Source organism: Magnolia sinica, chromosome 2 (assembly GCF_029962835.1).
Source record: "Magnolia sinica isolate HGM2019 chromosome 2, MsV1, whole genome shotgun sequence".
Taxonomy (NCBI): Eukaryota; Viridiplantae; Streptophyta; class Magnoliopsida; order Magnoliales; family Magnoliaceae; genus Magnolia; species Magnolia sinica.
In genome coordinates, this window is record NC_080574.1 from 110169853 (window position 1) to 110192537 (window position 22685).

Here is a 22685-nt window from a genome sequence, read left to right on the forward strand (position 1 = left end):
GTTTATGTTTAGGTTTAGGTTATAGGTTATAGCTTTAGGGAATTGAGAATGGGTTATGGTTTAGGGAAATGTTAGGTTTAGGTAATAGGTTTTGGGATTTGGGAATAGTTTTAGGTTATAAGTATAGGTTTAGGTTAGGTTATAGGTTAAGGTTTAGGGATTTGAGTTTAGGCTATAGGTTTAGGTTTAGGTTTAGGTCTAGGTTGAGGTTTACGGAATTGAGTTTAGGTTATAGGTTTAGGTAATAGGTTTTGGGATTTGGGAATAGTTTTAGGTTATAAGTATAAGTTTATGTTAGGTTATAGGTTAAGGTTTAGGGATTTCAGTTTAGGTTATAGGATTAGGTTTAGGTTTAGGTTTAGGTTTAGGGATTTGAGTTTAGGTTATAGGTTTAGGTTTAGATTTTATGTTTAGGTTTAGGTTTATGTTTGGGTTTTGGGATTTGAGAATGGGTTCAGGTTTAGGTTATAGGTTTTGGAATTTGAGAATGGGTTCGGGTTTAGGTTATAAGTTCTGGTTTTGGTTTAGGTTTATGTTATAGGTTTTTAGATTTTGGGATTTGGGAATAGTTTTAGGTTATAAGTATAGGTTTAGGTTAGGTTATAGGTTAAGGTTTAGGGATTTGAGTTTAGGTTATAGGATTAGGTTACGGTTTCGGTTTAGCTTATAGGTTTTGGGATTTGAGAATGGGTTCGGGTTTAGGTTATAGGTTTTGGTTTTGGTTTTGATTTTGATTTTGGTTATAGGTTTGGGTTTAGGTTATAGGTTTTTGAATTTGAGAATGGGTTCGAGTTTAGGTTATAGGTTATGGTTTTGGTTTAGGTTATAGGTTTTGATTTAGGTTATAAGTTATAGGTTTATGTTAAGGTTTAGGTTTAGGTTAAAGGTTTTGGGATTTGAGAATGAGTTCACGTCTAGGTTATAGGTTTTGATTTTGATTTTGGTTTAGGTTATAGGTTTTGGTTTAGGTTATAGGTTTTGGGATTTGAGAATGGGTTCGGGCTTATAGGTTTTGGTTTAGGTTATATGTTTATGTTTAGGCTATAGGTTTTTGTTTTGGTTTAGGTTTAGGTTATAGGTTTTAGTTTAAGTTATAGGTTATATGTTTTGATTTAGGTTATAGGTTATAGGTTTAGGTTTTAGGTTTTGCTTGTGGTTTTGACTTAGGTTATAGGTTATAGGTTTAGGTTAAGGTTTTAGGGAAAGGTAATAGGTTTTTATTTAGATTATAGGTTATAGGTTTAAGTTTAGGTTTTGATTTAGGTTTAGGTAATAGGTTTTCGGATTTGGGAATAGTTTTAGGTTATAAGTATAGGTTTAGGTTAGGTTATAGGTTAAGGTTTAGGGATTTGAGTTTAGGTTTAGGTTTAGGATTAGGTCTAGGTTGAGGTTTAGGGAATTGAGTTTAGGTTATAGGTTTAGGTTTAGGTTTAGGTTGAGGTTTAGGGAATTGAGTTTAGGCTATAGATTTAGGTTTAGGTTTAGGTTGAGGTTTATGTTATATAGGTTTAGGTTATAGGTTTAGGTTTAGGTTTAGGTTTAGGTAATAGGTTTTGGGATTTGGGAATAGTTTTAGGTTATAAGTATAGGTTTAGGTTAGGTTATAGGTTAAGATTTTGGAATTTGAGTTTAGGCTATAGGTTTAGGTTTAGGTCTAGGTTTAGGTTATAGGTTAAGGTTTAGGGATTTGAGTTTAGGCTATAGGTTTAGGATTAGGTCTAGGTTGAGGTTTAAGGAATTGATTTTAGGTTATAGGTTTAGGTTTAGGTTTAGGTTGAGGTTCAGGGAATTGAGTTTAGGTTATAGGTTTAGGTTTAGGTTTAGGTTTAGGTAATAGGTTTTGGGATTTGGGAATAGTTTTAGGTTATAAGTATAGGTTTAGGTTAGGTTATAGGTTAACGTTTTGGGATTTGAGTTTAGGTTATAGGTTTGGGATTAGGTCTAGGTTGAGGATTAGGGAATTGAGTTTAGGTTATAGGTTTAGGTTTAGGTTTAGGTTGAGGTTTGGGTTTTGGGATTTGAGAATGGGTTCGGGTTTAGGTTATAGGTTTTGGTTTTGGTTTAGGTTATAGGTCTTGGGATTTGATAATGGGTTCAGGTTTAGGTTATAGGTTTTGGATTTGGGAATGGGTTTAGGTAATAGGTTTTAGGATTTGGGAATAGTTTTAGGTTTTAAGTATAAGTTTAGGTTAGGTTATGGGTTAAGGTTTAGGGATTTGAGTTTAGGCTATATGTTTAGGATTAGGTCTAGGTTGAGGTTTAGGGAATTGAGTTTAGGTTATAGGTTTAGGTTATAGGTTTAAGTTAAGGTTGAGGTTTTGGGTTATAGGTTAAGGTTTTAGGTCATGGGTTTTGGTTTAGGTTATAGGTTATAGGTATAAGTTAAGGTTTAGGTTTAGGTTTAGGTTTAGGTTTAGGTTATAAGACATAGGTTTAGGGAATTGAGAATAGGTTAAGGTTTAGGTTTAGGATATCGGGTTTGGGTTCGGGATGGGGTTTATGTTTAGGTTTTCAAGTTTAGGTATAGGTTTAGGTTAAGGAGTTAAGATTAGGATTAGGTGTAGGTTCAAGTTTAGGTTTTGGTTTAGGTTAAGGGTATGGTCCCTGCAAAGCAAATATAGATATAAATACGGCCATCCGACATAAATGCCAGGCCCCTCCAATGTTGTCCATAAAAAATGGACAGCTTCATCATGGTCATAATAGCGGTTCCCTCTTTCCAGGGAACCCCGCTCTTCCGAATAGCTCCGACGCACATCCGGGTCTGCTCCATTAATTTCGATCAAATACATAAACACGGCCTATCCAAATGGCCAGGCCCCTCCAATGCTGTCCATAGGAAATGGACAGCTTCATCATGGTCATAACGGCGGTTCCCACCTTCCAGGGACCCCCGCTTATCCGGATAGCTCCGACGCACATCCGGGTCTGCTCGAATACTTACTTTATAAAAGAAAATCTCCCCTGTTTTCTCAAATTTTCCATTTCAATCTTTTTTGGCCCAAATCCATGTCAATGCATGAGAGTCATGCATAAACATGGATTTTAAGCAAAATACATGAGGAAAATTACAACATAGATATCATGCACACGATATCACATAATGTATTGTTTGATGAACTACACATGTGCATTCTTGACAAGACACATATTGTTGTCCATCTGCATTAACACCTACCCTTTGGTTGGTAAAACCCAAGTAATCAGCTCCCATCATGAATTCAAGCAGCGCATATTTGCATCCCACAACAACTAAAATAATAATAAAAATAAAATCAAGCACATACCTTCCATTAAAAAGGGCAACATGTGTAAGCGTGGATTAGCCAGATTAAATTGTGTAGGGCCCTGAAAATTCAAATTGATTCAGAATTAGTCGTTGGTATCCTCATAAATATTGAGTTGTCTAGTATACAGTGTGTGCATTGATCAATGTTGAGTAGTATATAGGACAGTCCGAAAGCCGGCTGCCAAGAACTATTTGTCTGTATAAAGAAGAAAACGGTACATGCCAAGCCCCACCCAACAAATGACCCATAATAATACCTTTTGAATTACCCGGCACCCATACATCTGAAGGCTCCAAGGTTGAATGTGGCCAGCAAGCTGATTTGCTAGTTCTTTTCTCTGCTCAGGGCTTCCATGATCAAAAAACTGCAAAGACAAACAATAACCGAGCATTTTTATATCATAGGCGAACGAGTTCATACAACCAACATGAGAATGAATATAGAGACTACCAGATCACCAGCCTACAGCCTTTTAAAAAAAGATAAAGGAGGGCAGATGAGCAGGGGAAAAAGAATTGAAGGTATCTTTACGGGGAAAAGAAAAAAAAAATGGAAGGAAACCAATGATTGTTTTTCTAGAAAAATCATACCTTTTAAATAACATAATTGCCAAACACATCAGTCATCAATGTTGGAGCATGTGGGAGAACTTCTTCAAAAGCAGAATAACTACAAAGTGAATCAAGAATCAATAGGAGCATAAATGACAACAACTAGCATATGGTAGCCACATCCACCATGAGAGTTGGAAGTTTTACACAGCTGTAAAATCCTACAAGGAACAAACTCCTCATCTTGCCCCTAATCTATCTGAACATCCTCATTTCAGCTATAATCATCCTAGATATTTATAGAGTTGTGTCATTTTTTTAAATGATGGAATTTTATTAATAATCCAAAAAGCCACACAAATACCTGCAGTTATAAACAAATTACTGTTGCAAGCTTACCTGGAGGAATCAGACCAACAACAATGTAAGGTTTCTCAAATTACTCGAAGCATGAGGAATCAGACCAGTCAGATTGTTTCGTTGCAACATCAACTCAACCAAATTCTTGAGATTCCATAATTCTGTAGGAATTGTACCTGAAATCTGATTTATAAAAAAAATACAAAATTTTAAGCATGGTCAAATTACCCAAAGCAGGAGGAATTGGACCAGTCAGAGAGAAGTTGAAGATCCTTTTCTTTCTCAAGTAGTGAAGCAACAAGGGAGCTTAATGCCTACAGAATATATGCATTTTCTTCAATACCACTACCACAAGAACATATGCATTTTCTGACAAACTGCAAAAAAGAAACTATTTGAGGTTATTCATGAAGTAAAAATTGATATAAGATGGACAAATGACAAATGACAAGTGAGAGTAAGACCCAAAACACTGCTTCATGAGGTCCTTTTTTTGTAATAAGCATCCAAAAAAATCCATTAAATAAAATACCCTATAGTTCCTCAGTCTAAGTTGCAAGTGGGACCCATGTCTCGAAAAATTACTGTTAAAACAGGTTTTTCTAACCTTTTCTCAACATTTCAAAACAAGCGATGGACAGATGGTTATGAGCTTCTAATCAGCGCAATTTCGAGTCTTTAAGAACATCCAATGAAAATAATGTATCGAATCCACTGTGACTTACTTCTTGTGCTAAGCCTTTGTGCCTTCATCAGATTACCAAGGTTGCTATGAGCATCAACCTGCCAATAAGGGGAAGATCTGCAAATAGTAATTTCAATGCATCTACAACAAAAGAAGGAAACTAAATGATAAAACAAAACAAGGATTCACCAAGCGAGGGTTCAATGCAAGAGCCTGGTGACAACACCGAGCTGCCTCATTAAGCCTTCCTTTCCTCATATATGCACTAGCTAAATTTGACCACGCATCACAGAAATGGCGAAGCTACAAATCATAAAGAATAAACAATATAAATATGCATATATATGTATAACAGAAAGCAGATAAGAAAGGCAGTCTTGTCCTCTAGTCAGTGATAAAGATCAACAAAAAAGGGAAACATCATAAAATGTCTCCTTACAATACTTAACACAGAGAAAATCATAATTAAAATAGTTGAATCAAGATAAGATCCAATAGATAAAAAGGAGGATCATAGATGCATTCTTTTGTTTCTAATTTGTGAAACAACAAACAAAACCACCCAACTCATAAGAGAGAAGAGAAAACTGAGTCTTTTCCTCTAAATATCAACTAGGCCTGGCAATGGGCAGGCCTGGGGCTGGTTCAGCGTTGGATTTTGAAATAGACAGGCCAGGCCTATTCAAAATATCAATTTTGCCTAGCTCTGGCCCACCCCATTACCAGCCATAATGTCAATGTTCTCTAAGTAGCATGCTAATGTCTGCTTGGATCTGCCTATTTTTAATCTCATACCTTAAAATGATATGAGAAAAGGGATGTGCAGCTTGAATAAACAGATAGGTCACAGTGGCCCCCACAGATCTGCCCGTATGTTGTCAGCTGGGGTGGGACGCATTCCGCATCCATTCCTTGAATACTCCCTTATGGAGAAATCTCAACCCTTCCATTTGGCCTGCAAATGGCCTTTCCATGCTGGGCCTGTCAGCTCGAAGTATCATTTCCCCTGCACATGTTTCAGCCATATCCTAAGGTCCAGGATCATATATTTCATCTGTATAGTTAGTAATCCGATTCCGGACCCAAGATCCACTGGGTCATTCCTACAATTTGTTGTCATTGGGAAATTCAACAATAAAGAGGCCAAAAGTTGAACAGCTTCAATCCTCCAATGCTGGAGAGTTTTGGGACGTATAATCTGAGACCGGGCCCCTGGAGGTGGAAATGGATTGCATCCAGCCCCTGCCTAGATAGACTTGGTCCAGGCAGGGGCTCTGTGGAGCCCACTGTGATGTATGGATTTATACCACTTCGTCCATCCATTTTGCCAGATCATTTTACGGTCTATCCAATATTTAAACATTATGTGAATGTTTCCTAATCTGATCCTAATCCAATACACTGGGTGCATCCAAATGGAGCATCATGGAAGTAATGAAATTTGTCTCAAATTCCTTACCAGTGGGTGGCAAAATATTCTTCACAAAGAAGAAAATGGCCTTCTCATGGGTTAGATTCATACTCTTTCGAATCAACTAAACAAATTGCCCCACAGTTAAGTCAGCAGGAACAAGATACCTGCACTCAAAAAATAGCATGTGTAATAAATCAAGCCTCAAGAATGGCTAAAGGAAACATCCAACCAAAAACAAAATGTAGTGTGTTAGATATCTCCCGCTAGTTAGATGAGCAGACAGACGGTGTGGTGTGTGTGAGTGATCCAGGGTTCAATCCAATGCCTTTTTTTAAAAGAGGAAACAACAATTTATTATAAAGCCCATAAAGCGAGAAAAGAATACACATAACTAGCACATGGGATGGGCCATATACCATATCCTGTGGCCAACTGGACAATGTAATCCTTAGATTAAAGGATTTTGAAGGGTGAAAATGGGAAGTCAAATTAACTTCAGTTGACTTCTGATAACCATCCACTTTCTTCCCCAAAATTCCAATGAAATGATTTTGGGACATGGCCCATCCAAGGTAGAGACTAGAGAACCTACCCAATGATAGGTTTAGATTAGGTAAACGTTGTAACATGAACAAAAAACAAGTCACATTATGGGAAAGAAATTGACAAATTCCATTCGCTAATTCTATTATAAGATGATTATAAGAGTAAACACTATGCCATGTTTTGTAATATGACAACTTGCACATTTTTTCTCTCAAAATAATGGTCAGTGTAGCTGCTGCAGCTGTCGAAGTTCTATACTACTGTGTCAAAAGAGAGAGACCAACTAGACTGAGAGCATTCATCATTCATGGTTGAGACACATGTTAATGCAAAACTTTAAAAGCATATTAGACAGTAGGAAAGGCCCATGTGTGTTAGCAGAAAACTACTCAGGTTATAACACTATTACTAGACCATTACAAACATGTAGGTACACAGATATTTTCCCCTAGGATGGGACTCGCATGATGAATAGACCAGGAGACAAAAGGCTGGCTTCTCTAAGCAATAGGTGGTTCTCTATGGCACCTTTCTACTAACTAGACCCACCAGCCTTTTAAAAAACTCATCATTGATAGACAGAGCATTTCACCTAATACATGCATTGCAGATTGACACGACTTTTTTTTTTTTTTTTTTGGAGCAAGCAACAAAAGCAACTAAATCAAAGAAAAGATTAGGGAAAAGAAGTCCTAATCCAAAGGGCTGATTGGCAGATTCCTTTAGAGGCTAGGCCCACTACCAAATCATTAGAACCTTTACTTGCAAGATTAAACAAGTGGCAATAGAAACATACAAGTGGCAATAGAAACATACAAGTGGCAATAGAAACCTGTATATAAGTGACAATAGAAACATACATGCTTCAACAACAAAATAAAATTAAAATTAAAATTAAAAACTTGAATCAAGATGACAAAAAACCTGAATCAACATGACAAAAAACTTGACATTTAAAAACCCGTCTTTCCAATGGACAAGAAACAAAGCATCTCCTGAAAAAACTGAGTTCTGTTGATTTGATTTGTCTTGACCTTCCATCTGAAATGCAGTGATGCCATTCTCATTACCAGCAAACTGCATATTGATTAGAGATTAGCTAGATTCCTTGCTACTTTTAATTGGTATTGTAATTTCAGCAAGTTTGATTAGAAGCATTTATGAATATAACCTCAACATTCTTTTCAAATGCAGATTGGGGCCTGCATATCAAATGTGAAGCTTGATTTCTATAAAAGATCAGATTAAACAGACAAAACTAAGATTTCTAATTAATGATTAACCTCCATATAAGTCTGGAGAATTCCCTTCTCCATTCTGAATGGAACACGTAGAATGCTTGCATGATCTGTTCCAAGTACTTTCTCAAGATGTTGATTGCAAGTAGTACCAACTACATCAGGTAGTAGTCCAGTCACCTATGTTCCACAGCGAAAAAAAAAATCATCATGAGAAAGGTAAAAACAAATGAGAATTAGAAATTAGAAGAGAAATCTCATGTTTCTGGCTTCTCCGGACAGGGTGAAACCAAAACCTGGAAATGGGTTGAGCGTTTTCCCTTCCAATGTCCTCAGCTGACAACATTCTCTTACACCCTCCCATTACGGATCAGTAGGAGCATCCCATGGCTGCAGCTTGGCGGCAGGGCCCACTAGGGGAACAGGATAACTACCATGTGCACTCTGCACAGGCTAGATTCCCCATCATATATAACAACCACACAGAAATTTTCAACTTCATCAAAAAATCACCATCCCCATCGAATCGAACGGGGAAAAATGGCTAAAAGTAAAAAAAAAAATTATATAATATGAAAAGGGAAAAAGAAAAGATATTCTAAAACAGAAAACCCTTTATTTGAAATAAGAAAAATCAGCTAAAACTCCGAATCGAGCTCTCGATGGGGCAAATGTTGGCGTCGATCGGTGGAGGTGGCGACGCTGGTGGAGCAGGGACGGTGGCTGCGGACGAAATTTGTGGTCACAGGGGCTGCGGCTAGTGGAGGAGACGAGGTGCTGACGAGGATAGGATGAAAGGGGTTTCGAAAACCCTAGCACATGGTGTGATCACATATCAACGAGGAGTTTGCAGCGAAAGGGGGTTTTGAAAACCCTAGCGAGAGAGAGAGGTTGGGAAACAGGGGGCCCGAGAGAGAGGGATTGGGTTTTGGGAGAGGCACGGGCGTGAGAGAGTGGGTTTTGGGAGAGGGGCAGGCGTGCGAGAGAGAGATTTGGGTCGCGCGCGGGATTTTTTTTTGTGGTTGACGGACGACACTTCTAAGTCCTTAATCTTAGCTCTTGTGGGGCCCACCGTGATTAATGTTATTTATCTACTCCGTCCATTCATTTTAAAAGACCATTTTAAGGGTTGATCCAAAAAATGGGTTAGATCGAAGCCGTAATCGGACCACATAAAATATTAACGATAGAAATTTATTTTTTATTATTTCTTATGGTGTGGTCCACTTAGACTTTTAATCTACCTACTTTTTGGGCTCATCCACTGACATTATATATCAGAATTTAGGGGCGGCTTAGATAAAATACATATATTCCAATGGGCCGCATGGAGCCCCTTAAGCACCATCAATCTCTAATAAGAAGGTGGTGGAATGTATGTTTTAGCTACAAATTAAGTAGATTTTAGCTACGGATTAAAACTGTAGCAAATTAGCTACGGTTTATATCCGTAGTTAAAAGCTTCTAAGGTCCGTAGCCTTTACTCAATTTTTTGGTAGTGGAAGCGGGTTTTGCCTCTCCAGTATTTACATTATGCGGTTTATTTTGCCGGTTAGGGCCTCAACCTGGTTTTTCAAGGAGACCAGCTGACCTCCCTGATTGCGATACCTTTGCGCGACCATCACAGTAGGATAGTCGGTATGATGTTGTAAGGGTGGATTCTAGAGATCCACAGGCTACTCTTCTGGTACAGGGGTTTTTGCAGCAATGGTGCCCAAGGTCTTCTTCCTCCCTTTAGCCATTGTAGGGCAAATGGAGATATGACAAGCGAATTCAGAATGGCTTCACTATCGTTCCCACGGACGGCGCCAAACTATTGATGCTAAGATCTAGTCGTACATGCTAGACCGTCACGTACCTGCAAAACCAAGCAATAATGGGGGCCCTAGTTGTAGCCATGACCCCCCGATGCCTAAGTAAGAATAAGCACACTCTGGGTCTAGTCGAATTAGAGTAATAATGCATACCTTCTACCGTAGGTAGGGACCTTATTTATAGCCTTTTAAGACCTCTTCAATATATGGTAATGAGTCTGTTATGTAGGTGCGTGTCATATAAAGGATCTTCTCATGGGTAAATGGCGTTATCCTTGACATGATTCTTGGCGAAGATCTTGTGGAGGTAATCCTACCCGTATAGGAAGGAGATATCTCCTGGTGGTCGGCATCCTAGGAAATCAAAATCAATGGCTGATGCCGACCTCTAAGTCGTATTGACCGAGGTCTTGTAGGCCGAGCTTAATTGTCGATTATGGTCAAGGCCAAGCTCTAGGGCCTCTAATCAGGGTTAGGTCATTACTTATAATCGTTCCTTGGTCGTGACAGTGAAATGTTAGATAAGCGACTAAGGCCATCGCTTATGATTGGTGCTCAGGTTAGTTACAGAGGTCGTACTTAGTAGTCGAGGTCGAGCTCTCACCCGATTTCTCATCTGAGTTGTTTGCGTTGTTGTTTCATCAGATTCTCGTTTTTGGGTCATCTAGTTTTACGCATAACAATATCAAACCTAGAAAGAAGTTTCAGAATCAAACTCTAAGTCAAAATCCCTAAAAAAATGTGACTTACTATAAATAATAAACTTATTAGTTACAGACGGTCATGATTCCTACTAGACTTCATGGTTTTTGGCCAAAAATAGTAGTGTCCAATTTGGCCTAACCATGTTATTCTCCTAATTCTCTAACCCCTTTTCATGTTGGGCATGACTCCTTAAGCTCAAAGGATCAAGAGTTATGATGGAACTAAAACTTACTATAAATAGTAAAAATGAAATAAAAAAGGACTTTCGACTGTCAATTTGATGGAATCTCATAAATCTGGCATGGGTAACCTGGCGTAGCAAGGTTGGTTGGCTAAAGTAGTTTATCCTGCCCCAAAATCATATATAATGAGATTCCATCAGATTGACAGTCAAAATCACAACTAACTGTTAGGACGGCTGTGAGACTAATCAGGCGATTCAACCCCTAGATTACGGCTATCCTAGAGCCGATGATTAGGGAGGATCTCCATGTGGGAATTGGCCTTAAACTCGGTTTCCACTCCTCCTTATCCAAAGTGGCAAAAGGAAGAAAAATATAGGTTTTCTTTGAAAACCAGTTCGATGTCACGGTTCTCTCATCTTCTAACCAAATGATTTCCTCGAATATTTCTCTACAGGTCAATCTTCCACCAATCCTCATGTATATTGCGTATGCAAGCTGCGGGAGAGTGTGTAATACCCTGGTTCTCATAACCCGAGGATGGTCGCTCGATTACGAAAACCCCAAGGGTTATGTCATAAAGTGAACTAACATGCATCTAATAAGTAGCAAATCTCCAAACAGTCATGAAAGATAACTACTGAATAAACTAACAAGTGCAAAATCAAGGGAGTTCAATATACGTGAATGAAAACTAAAGGAAATTCCTCAGCAAGGGATTTTAATTACAATCCTCAAAATTGTAAGCAAGAAATAAAGTTTGAAATACGAAAGCAAGTAAATCCTAAGATATTAATTGAGCTCCAACGGCTCAACTGCATCGGCATAGAGGTCCTCCTTGCCGAACTCCTTCTCAACTATCCCTGGTGTCCCATCATAGGGGTCTCCATCTGCCATCAAAACTGCATTTATTTTGTGCAACCACACAATTGGATGAGTGAAAACTCAGTGGGAATTTCCCACACAGATTCATGCATATCAAATGATTCCAATGTTGTTTAAACCAACATATCTATTTCATAAAGAAAAATAATGTACATATGCATGGAGGTAAGAATGTATACTTAAGCCACAGATCTGGGGATGCACATCTAGCCGTCAAAAGAAAAGGCCACCCGCAGTAGATTGGCTACTTGGAAAAGGCCATGTAGGTAAGTGCGCCCAAGGTTATATAATCTCCTGGAAAAATATTCAAGATACACCCGAGGAGGTTCTAATAACCTGGAAAAGCCTTATGTAAAGGGTGAGCAGCCCATAGTGTAGCAAATGCACATATTCTGAGGATTTAATTTAAGTAGTGGAACTCTTAGCAAATGTAGAAGAATGTGGCTTACATCAAGCACTCGGAAAAACTCACATGTCATGCATGGATGTTATGAACCATGGTTTTCATATACCTTCCTTGGATTTGACAAGAATGCTCTTCAGATTATAATCATAATCAAATCTGATGGTTCTTAGCAAAGCTTAAACATCCAACCATGAATTCAACATGGATCTCTATAATTTCTTTAAACTCAAAAGAGGGCTCACCAAAGTGACATATAAATCTTAAGTGGAGTTATATCATTTAAATTATCTAAAAGCCCCTTCTATATTCCTTATAAAAGAGACATCCCATATATATTCTTTATAGCACTCATAATATAAAATGAAGTGAGATTTGTAAGGCTCATGTCATGCCGTTAGAAATATATCTATAACGTAGAGGTGACGAGTAATTTTAGTCCCATGGAAAATCAGTATTAATATGAATGATAGGATTCAAAGCATTACTTCCTTCACTACTTAGAAACTAATTCTTATTCACCATATTCTAAGATCCACCCATATATTAGAGTCAACTAAATTGGAAATTAAAGATTGTAGAAGATAATGAAGGCAATTCTTCACTATACAATTTGTAGATAAATTAGTATGAAAATTTCTATTTCACATCATGACTAGTAGAGATGTAACCATAGACAAAAAATCATAAATGTAGCATGAAAATTATAAGACAACATTCTATACACATGGCTAGTAAATATAGAATTTGAGCAATAGGGATTAATAAGAGTTACTTCATGAATATCAAGACAAACTAGAAATAAGAGGAATGAAGTTAATACTTATAATTCTCTAAGATTCTTTACATTTGAGTTTTAAGCTAACATGGAAATTAGTGAATGAAAGAAGTGATGTGGGATATTCCTCACCTTGAGTGGATATTTTCTCTGATTTGGAATGTTCTTATGAGGTGAGTGTAACGATACTAAAATTAAAGTAAGTATGTGTTTAGACTTCAAATCCCAACTCACCTATAGCCTAATAGTTATATAAACCTTAACTTCTACTCACTTGTTTGGACTTGTTGAAAGAAGGAGTGTCCTTCAAGGTAAGCAATTGCAGGTAGTACCTGGATAGAATGTTACAAGATATCAGTGAGTCACTACTGGGTTGTCTCGGTTGGAATTGCTACCCAACAAGCTAGTTGAGTTTAGAGTTTGGGAAAAGCTACCTGTTAAAGTAACTGGTTATTGGTCCTTGGATCTGTAGCAGCACTTTAGATCTCTAGCAATGACCCCTAATACTTAGCCAAGGTTAGTTTAGATTTCAACCTGATTAGGGACCTGGGTCAGTTAACTCTCGACTGAGTTGAGAGAGTTTCTAAATGTAGGCAGCCAAGTTGAGTCTTATACCTAAGTAGCGTTTGGTACAATTGGTGATGTAGAGTAGATTTGGACCGATTTTGCTAAATCAAAGCTTCACCTTGTAATACCGAGTTTGGTTAAATTCACAAGCAAATGACTTGTTAATAGCTTAAAGTCAAATCTCGGTTTGGATAGCAACCTGTTACCTGCATAGCATGTTGATTGAGGATGTTTATGGGTAGGTTGGACCTTTCTGATCTACAACCAATAAATACGGTGGGAGCTGACCGACGAGCGGACGTAGGGTGGTTGCATCGACCCGATACGAACATGACACACTGCTTTTGCTGTTAACGATGGTGATCGATGGGTCTGGATAGAGTTCGGGTCTGCTTATCAGGCCAAGTTTGTGATTAGCAACCCAGTTAGGGAGTGGAGTTTAAAATTTTAGAGAAGATGAAAGTGTGGTGATGGCGGGCATTACCTATTGGCGAGAATAGGGCATGTCTCAAGCGGCGAGTTGGTGCGGTGCTAACTCAGTTAGTTCGGACCGGGATATGCTAGTAGCTTCTTTTCTTCCAAGCTTCCTTCTCCTCCAAACTACCTACTCCTCTACAACAAAATGGGTCAGAACCTGGTTCTGAATCGTCTTCTACAGGGACTGAGTCGAGTTGCGGCGGCAGCCCACAACTCATTTCAGCGGCTAGTTTTCTCTCTCTCTCTCTTTATCTATTTTTCTCTTTCCTTTCTCACTTTACCTCGAACTTCGCCTTAAAAATCAGGCTATTTATAGCCTTTATCAGCTTCTATAGATTTTCACGCCTAATCGTGGGATTAGTTGTATCATTAGCGGAGAAGGATAGAGGAACCTGGTTTGAGGGCTTCTAAACTCTGATTTAACCGTTTCATGGATCCAGATAGTTATTCTTGATGTGTTTTGGTGGGGTAGGCCACACATTATTGGATGAGTGAAAGAGTTAGTTTTTAAGAAGGTTGTTCTTTTGGTCAGATTGGAGAAGATGACTCTTCAACCATGGTGTTTTCACACTGACCGAGTGATCTAATGATTTGGGACGTTTAGACGGTCCGGATGACGTCCAAAAGGTTCATGGGTCCCTTTCAATGATGAACAGGGATGTATGACCTTAATATTTTTATTAAAGTTGGGACGATACGTGCTACAACAGCATCTCGTCAAAATCTCATTATGCTACGAGATTTTCGAGCATCCCTAATCTCGACGTCTTGGATGGCTTAAGAGAAGCTTCCAGATGGTAGGGAAGGGTTGAGATCTCACCTACCATAAGCGAAAATTATTCCTTCCACTCTTTGCTAAATAGGGAGCTATTTTCAAAAACCGTAGGTGTGATTAGGATTGGCCTGATGCGTGGGCAAGGTCTTAAACGTCCTGGCAAATAGATCTACTAGCGGGCAATGGCGATGTGGATTTCTATATCCGGAGGGAGCTCTTAGTGCCACGCTGTCTGGAGTGGGTGATCATGCACGTGCATGTGTATCGCCACGTGCAAATCGAGTATGGTTATGAATGGTGGGATCATCTGTCGAAGATGGACTGTTTAGATTTCCAATATGGTGCCTGATGGAGGGTCATCTCAGGTTAACGAACAGACAAGTTCATTTGAACTCATTTATGGCGGGAAGGATGGGAGAATTCCCAACTATCTAATCTTTATGAGGTCAGACCTTGTTCGACTCGATACCCGGTCCCATGTACAATGGGTGTACACAGGTCTGTGTGCAGGCATGGATAGAAAAATGGGGCCCACATGATGATCGGTGAAATCTGTACCATCAGTTTGTCTTAACAAGTTAATTATTTGTCTTTGGTTGAAGATCAGTTGGATTAAAGGTTTAAATAGGCTGATTAAGTTGATTTATTATTAGCAAATGTTGGTGGTGTTGATTTTATTAATAAGTTATAGTTTAGGAATTTCAAATATGAGTTATTATAGAGTGGATAGGAGACTGCTGTGGGGAGAAATGGCAGTTATCAGCAGAACGCTGCAGTGTCCGTGGGTGGTCTGCGGTGATTTTAATGCAGTAATAGAAGAGTTAAAAAAGATTGGGGAGAAGAAGAGGTGTGGACCCAAGCTTGGTACAATTTGCAGATGTAATTGTTAATGCAGTGATCCTTGATGCGGGCTTCTCGGGTTATAGGATTACCTGGAGTAATAATCAGGCTGGTAATGCTAAATCGTGGGCGAGGCTGTATAGAGTCTTAATCAATGGAGACTGGGCCAACATCTTTCAGCGCTTCAGAGTGGAGCACCTGCCAAGGGTGAGTTTTGATCCCTCCCCTCTTTTCTCGAGGTAATCTCCAATAGTGGCAACTCCTTTTAGATTCTAAAGGATGTGGACCTTCCACGACTCCTTCCAGCAGGTCGTTAACGTGGCCTGGGAGGGCCAACCCTCCATGCAGCCTATGCTGAATTTTCAAATGAAGCTGAGGAATGTTAAAAGGGCCTTAAAAATATGGAATTTGGAGGTTTTTGGGAACATCTTTCAGTAGGTCAGATTGGCAGAGAAGTCTAGTGGAAGAAATAGAATGTGTGATGCAAGTTTCATAGGGATTGGACCTCTCCAATGATCTCTCATTAGCGAGGTAGCATTTGGCTAGGGTGAAACTAATGGAGGAGGTCTACTATAAACAAAAGGTCAGGAATTCCTGGTTACATGAAGGGGATAGAAACACAAAATTCTTTCATGCATCGGCGCAAGATAGGATTAGGAGAACGGAAATCAGTTCGATTGTAGCAGATGGGGGAAACGTCATCTCAGACCACCAATCAATTAAAGAGGAAGCATTCAACTTCTTTGAAGGGAATTTTAGGGAGGAAAGTTCCTCTCTAGATCTAAAGCTTCTATCTCCCATCCCTCACCTGATCTCCTTTCTTGATAATGAGGTTCTGCTAGCCCCGCCATCCCTCCATGGCCGTGTCTTCCTTCATTGACTACAGGCCTATCAACCTATGTAATTGCATTTATAAGATCTTTTCTAAGATCCTCGCGACTGGTCAGGATCTTCACAGGGCAATAGTGTTTTTATTTGAAGGTGGTGCTCTCCCAAGAGCCTTCACTTCCTCGCTTATCTGCCTAATCCCAAAGTCCATGGCCGTGTCTTCCTTCATTGACTACAGGCCTATCAACCTATGTAATTGCATTTATAAGATCTTTTCTAAGATCCTCGCGACCAACCTAAGAAATGTGTTGCCTAACATTATTTTAGCTGACTAGGGAGCGTTCACTCGAGGCCGCTCCAAAGCGGAGAATATTGTTCTTGTACAAGAAATGCTTAGGGAGATCAATAGAAAAGTTGAGGGGGGGCAACATAGTGCTTAAGATTGATATGCAGAAGGCCTGCGACAGGGTAAACTGGAAGTTCCGAAATGTAACATCTCAGATTTTTACCAACTTGGAGATAGACGTCCTTAGATAATGAGTCGATCATAACAACTTATTAACTTCTCAGAACTCAATCCTAAAGTCTAAAATTCATTTTTAACCCGTTTCCTTCAAAATCTCACCTTTTACCACCTTATTGTTCAAATTTTTCTAAGTACTTTCATATTATACACGAATCCTAAAGTTTAAGTGATGAATAACAATACTTAAACCAAAATTTATTATAAATAGTAAATAAATAAACAAAATAAGTTTTTGACCATTAACCTTGTGGAATCTCATAAAATAAATAGGTTAATTGGATAGAGCAGCTTCTCCTACCCCAAAATCATATATTGCATGTCATGTAACTCATTCTGGATTGAAAAATACACCCATTTCAAATATCGGGTGGTGAAACCACCACCAGATAAGATAACAAGTGGTGATGGCATCGCCATGATGGCAAGGCCTCGTGGTCCAACGGGCTGGGTAGCCTGTTTTTTACCATTTTCTATAGTTTTTTCATCTGATTTCGAAAAGTCATATCTCCCTCAATATAACTCCGATTTAAGTGATTCAAAAGATAGATTGAAGCTTGATAAGTTAAGTTTAATATAAAAATAAGTAATAAATATAATAAAAATTTTAACATAGTTAAATAGAGGTTGTTGTGACAACTATCCAAAAATTATTGGTTTGGATAGCTGCTGTTTCCAGAATTTTTAGAATTTTTCTATAACACAAAATCTAATGAAATGTGGTAAAGATGAAGTAGACTTGATGAAGAACTGTTAAAAAAATAATTAAAATAATATACGAACTAAAAGTGCCAAAAAGGATCAGAGAACTACCCTAGGACCTTATTCTATCGTAATTAGGGAGGAATTTAATTAAGTACTAAACTAAATAATTGATGGATTTGAATCGAACCACTTTCTATACGAACTGCAAGATTCAAAAGCATTAGAATCGATAACCCAACATTACCTAAAAATCTAGGATTAATCTCAAAACCCAGTTGCTCTCGGGAGCACAGTGAAACTCCGTATTGGACTTGGACCACGCGTCGAAAGTCCGACAACCATGAAACTATACAGTTATAACTGTTTTATTGGGCTTGACAACCATCATGGGAATCGAGCCCAACTAGTATCCAGAAACATACAACTTGAGCCCAGTGTGAAGTGTGTGAGAAACGCGAATATCTTTAGAAAATGAACTCAGATTTAAGTGATTTGGGCCATTCGCTTGTGTGCCAAATTTAAGGTTTCAAACCGTTAGATTCTGACCCAATTACACCCTTAGATCAGGGAAATTTCCCTACACAGGTCAATGTACTTGTGGCCCTAATCAAGCAATGATAACCGTTGAACTGAAACTGGTCCCCCACGGTTGATTCACAAATCCGATTGGATCAAAATCTTATCCTGGCTTAGATCTATTGTCAGGGAACTTTTCCCTGATCGCGTGCAGGTAATGGACCCCCAGATAAGCTTCGTTGGCCCGAAATAAATGCCCTTTGGCTATAACCTAAGTATATCATGGCGTTGGGGCCATTTGGGTCAGTTCTGGGCTTATATAAGGACCTTAACCCACCCCTCTCTCATTCCATACGAATTTCCTAACCCTAAGAGAGAGAAAAGAGAAAAGAGAAAGAGAAAGTAAGGGAAAGTGAGAGAGAGTTGTGGTTTGATGCCAGGATTCGTTCTTGCCACTCTACGGGCTGAATCCCTTCTCCCGTGTTGCTACACCGATGAATCCAAATCCATTTATGGGTAAAAAATCCTAACCCTAATTTGTTTTAGGTATCCAAGTAGATGAATCAATGAAATATCTAACCTATTTTGTGATTCAGGTAGCCGTTGTGTCGTAGACAAAGATGTAGTGTTCAAACTCAACTCGGTACGGGTTTACCGGCGGAAGGTGTGGACTATAAATGTTTAGGTTATGGTTTTCAAGGCTTTTAATGTTAGCAATGATTTATGTTTGACTTGATTTCTGCTATATGATCTTAAGTACGATGTATTTGATAAACTATACATGTGTGTGAACTATGTGATTATATAATGCATTTCAGGTATTTGTTGAAATGTTTAATGAAATTGAAATTATGATTCTTGCTTGCTATGACTATTAAGCTAGAATACAGTTTGTTGTACGTATGACAACTCCTTTGTGAAAGGATTTGCCATAATATATGTGAAAACTATTTTAGTTCATGTATGTTGAAATGTGTGGTCTAAGTGTTTGCTAAAATGTCTGAATGAGAAATTTCTTGTTGAATTATATTTAATGAGGGTGTTAAGATAGGATTCTCAATTACCTTATCAATACCTATAGTCTCCTACATGTAATCTAAATTACTGCTACGTGATTTATGGATGAAATACATATAGATGATTACATGTTCAATGTGTTTGTCAAAATGCTCGAATGGGATTTATTTTTGAAATGTTCATTAAATGCTTATATGATTCTCAGGTGTATCCACATGTTATCTTTGAATATGATTGGGACTACTTTTTAGTCCAGGCAATCGGTAATGGTTCCCAATTGAGTGGCCTAACTAGTTGCGCCACATTTGGAAAGTTCGACGAAAACTAGTCGCGCCACATTTGGAAAGTTCGACGAATCCAGGTCGCATAAGGATTGTCAGGATTGTCGGCGGTGGCTAGGTCACACGGGGTACTTATGCACTCTACATCAATTGAATTAGCATGCACTCATACCAATCGAACTTGTTGAATAACCTGATTGGCCTATTGTATGTTCACCATGTATGAACACTACTACTTGAACCTAAGGTACCCCTTACCAATATAAAGACCCGTTTCAATCATAGTACCTCGATCCGCTAAGACTCATGAGCCGGGCATAGTGGTATGGGACATTGTGGTTGAGTTGTCGGTATACGATGGGGTAACGAGCCTCCCCGTAGTGACCAGTGAGCAACCCAAACTCATGAGCTGAATACGGTGGTATGGGACACTGTATTCGAGCTATCGGCCTACGATCATGTGACGAACCTCTCATAGTGACCTCGAGTATATACTAGGACTACGTTAAGGTGACGTGCCTTCCTGTAGTGACCATAAGTATAAAACAGGCCTACCCCGGTGCAGCCTGGCTGTGGTCCCCAGTCGGGTTGGTGAAGAGCCTTCGAAAATTGATTACCAGTTAGTAGGGCGTTGGTTGTGTGACCTTGAGTATGAATTAAGCCTACGATGAGGTGACGAGCCTCCCGTAGCACCACTAGTATAAACTCACGAACTTGCCCATCGTATGTGATTAACTAAGATTGACAACCCTAGATGGATCATTGCTTGGGTTAATGATATAAAGGGAGGTACCTTAGATTCACGAACTTGCTGTTTGGATAAACCTAATTAAGAACTTGGCTAATCACGTACATGCACTGCATTGCATGTGCCTTTGGCATTGGAGTTGAGCACAGTGGAAGGGTTGCATGCGCGATCATGAGATGATGTCGTAGAGGGAGTGCAGGTGAGGGCATACATCATTATCACATACCATTATTGTATTAACAAGAGTAATTAGGACCTGATTATTGTACTGCTTTATCATTACTGCTTGACTGAATTGATAACATGTTAACCTTTGCTTTATACTTCCATTGAATTAACTACTCATTCCCACATGGGATAGTGTTTTAAAACACTACCCAGACTCTAGTTTAGATGCAAGTGATGACGTGGTCTATACAGCAGAGTTAGACTTCGTAGGTGAGGAGGAAGGATTCTCTTACGTTCAACTATCGGGAGGATCTATGTAGATCTCATACCGATGCGCAGGGACTACTAGGATGCTTGTTTAGTTGAACACATTTACTTCCCGCATTTTATATGGTTAGAAACAACACATGTATATATTTAGCTCGGTTCCATACTCATACTCCAAAATTTGTGAAACGTTTTCATAATTAAATGCATATATTTCAGTCTTTCGCTTGCCAAATTACATTAACTCCGGAGTATGATATACTGATTTAGTATAATCCCACTCATGTTTAAGTGTACTAATATGGACAACATTTAATCATCATTATCTATGTTGCATAAGTGATGCGTCGAAACTTAGGAGTTGAGCTTTGCTTGACCCCCGACTTTTGGGGCGTTACACTAAAGTTGGTTCTGAACAAGTTTGGGGACAGCAACGGATGGATTAGCTTGATCGAAAATTATTGGAACAACAGTTGGTTCTCAATCTTGGTGAATGGGGAGGTGACATGATATTTTAAGTCATCAAGGGGCCTTTGCTAGGGTGACATGTTGTTGCCATGCCTATTCATCCTTGCTACGGAAGCCTTGAGTAGAGGGTTCAAGCATCTCGTGGAGGGGAGGGTCCTATCAGCCGTTCCAACTCAAGCAGGGATTCTTGATTATCTCACACTTGTTGTCTATAGATGACACTCTTCTATTTCTTAACAGGGGGTGAGCGTCAATCCAGGGGGCGATATCCTTCCTCTGTTCATTCCAAAATGCGTCAGGTCAGAAAATTAACTTCATCAAGAGCTCCTTCTTTTGTTTAGATAAAATCCCTGCTAGTAGAGTCAAAGCCATTAAGCACTTATTGGGGTTTCCTAGAGCTAAGGCTAGGATGAGATACTTAGGAGTTCCAATTAAGTCAGGTAGACTTAAGAAAGCCGACTTTCTCCTCTTGTAAGACAAGATACAAAGCAGAATTAATGGGTGGAACGCGAGGTTTTTGTCGTAAGTAGGGAGAGTGACATTGATTAAGCACGTCCTGGGGAGCATCCCAATTCATGTCCTCACTGTGTCTGAAATCCCTATTGGTGTGATAGAAGAGATGGAGAGGAGGTTCTCCAATTTCCTATGGGGTTCAACTGGTGGAAAGCAAAAACTGCATTGGCTCAGCTATAAGAATGTCTGCAAGCTGAATAGTGAGGGTGGCCTAGGGATTGGAGCTTTGAAGGATGTTATAAAAGTCCTCAGGTTGAAGCTGGCTTGGGAAGCCAAATTTGGGAAGGGGATCAGCCAGTGGGCAGTGCTGATGAGGGCGAAACACCCTCTAGACTTTCTCCCAGCAAGCAAAGATCGGGCGTCGCCTATCACCTCCCCTATTTGGAAAAGCATTAAAGCTCTTTTCCCTTTGCTTGAGGAGAACATTCATTGGATGGTAGACAATGGGGATCAAAGTATGTGGGAGGATAATTGGTCTGGTCTAAGGCCACTGATCCTCCAGGAAGATGCGCTGATCCCTGATTCTCTCCGTGGGTTGAGAGTGAGGGACATGCTAGGTAAGGATGGTCATCTTCCTCCATCATCTACCTTCTCCTTTCTGCCGCAACACATGAGGTTTTGCAAGGTCAGATGAAGTGACCAATGCTTTTGGCCCCTTGACCCTCCTGGTCAGTTCATGGTGAAGTTTGCTTGGGACCTTTGCAGGTCTAGGGTTCAACGTAGTAGTTGGGCAAAGGGTGTTTGGCAAGGGAAGCTCCCACCAAAGATTGGTATCTTTGTTTGGAGGTTACTGCAATGTGCAGTCGCGGTAGAGGTGAGAGTTCAAAGCAGAGGTGTGAATTTGGCTTCTAAGTGCGTCTGTTATGAGGAAGAGGCAGCCCGCAGTCTGGAGGTGGAAACTCTCAACCATCTTTTCCTCCATGGTGTGTTGGCTACTAGTGTCCGGAATCATTTTAGGGACAGGTTCGGGTCCCTGCTTTGCTGACCCACTCGGTGGAAGCTTGGTTGAAGTAGTGGTGGATCGTTGATCCTGGAGGAAATGACATTGTCCCTAGAAAGAGTGTTCCTAGCCTGATTCTCTTGGAGATCTGGAGGGCCAAGAATTCCATGAAGCTGGGCGGCAAGGCTGAATCAAGTGCTG

General features: G+C 39.5%; 2 long non-coding RNA genes across 2 annotated transcripts; both read right to left on the reverse strand.

Moving 5' to 3' along the window:
• Nucleotides 1-3281: 3281 nt before the first annotated feature.
• On the reverse strand, nucleotides 3282-5189 carry LOC131229952 (uncharacterized). Its single transcript, XR_009163691.1, has 5 exons — nucleotides 5076-5189; nucleotides 4241-4578; nucleotides 3881-3959; nucleotides 3547-3654; nucleotides 3282-3348 (listed from the first exon to the last, which is right to left on the reverse strand). It is a non-coding gene; the product is annotated as an uncharacterized LOC131229952 (long non-coding RNA).
• A 2622-nt stretch (nucleotides 5190-7811) lies between these two features.
• On the reverse strand, nucleotides 7812-8876 carry LOC131229963 (uncharacterized). The gene is made up of 3 exons (XR_009163701.1): nucleotides 8381-8876; nucleotides 8130-8264; nucleotides 7812-7923 (listed from the first exon to the last, which is right to left on the reverse strand). It is a non-coding gene; the product is annotated as an uncharacterized LOC131229963 (long non-coding RNA).
• Nucleotides 8877-22685: the final 13809 nt, after the last annotated feature.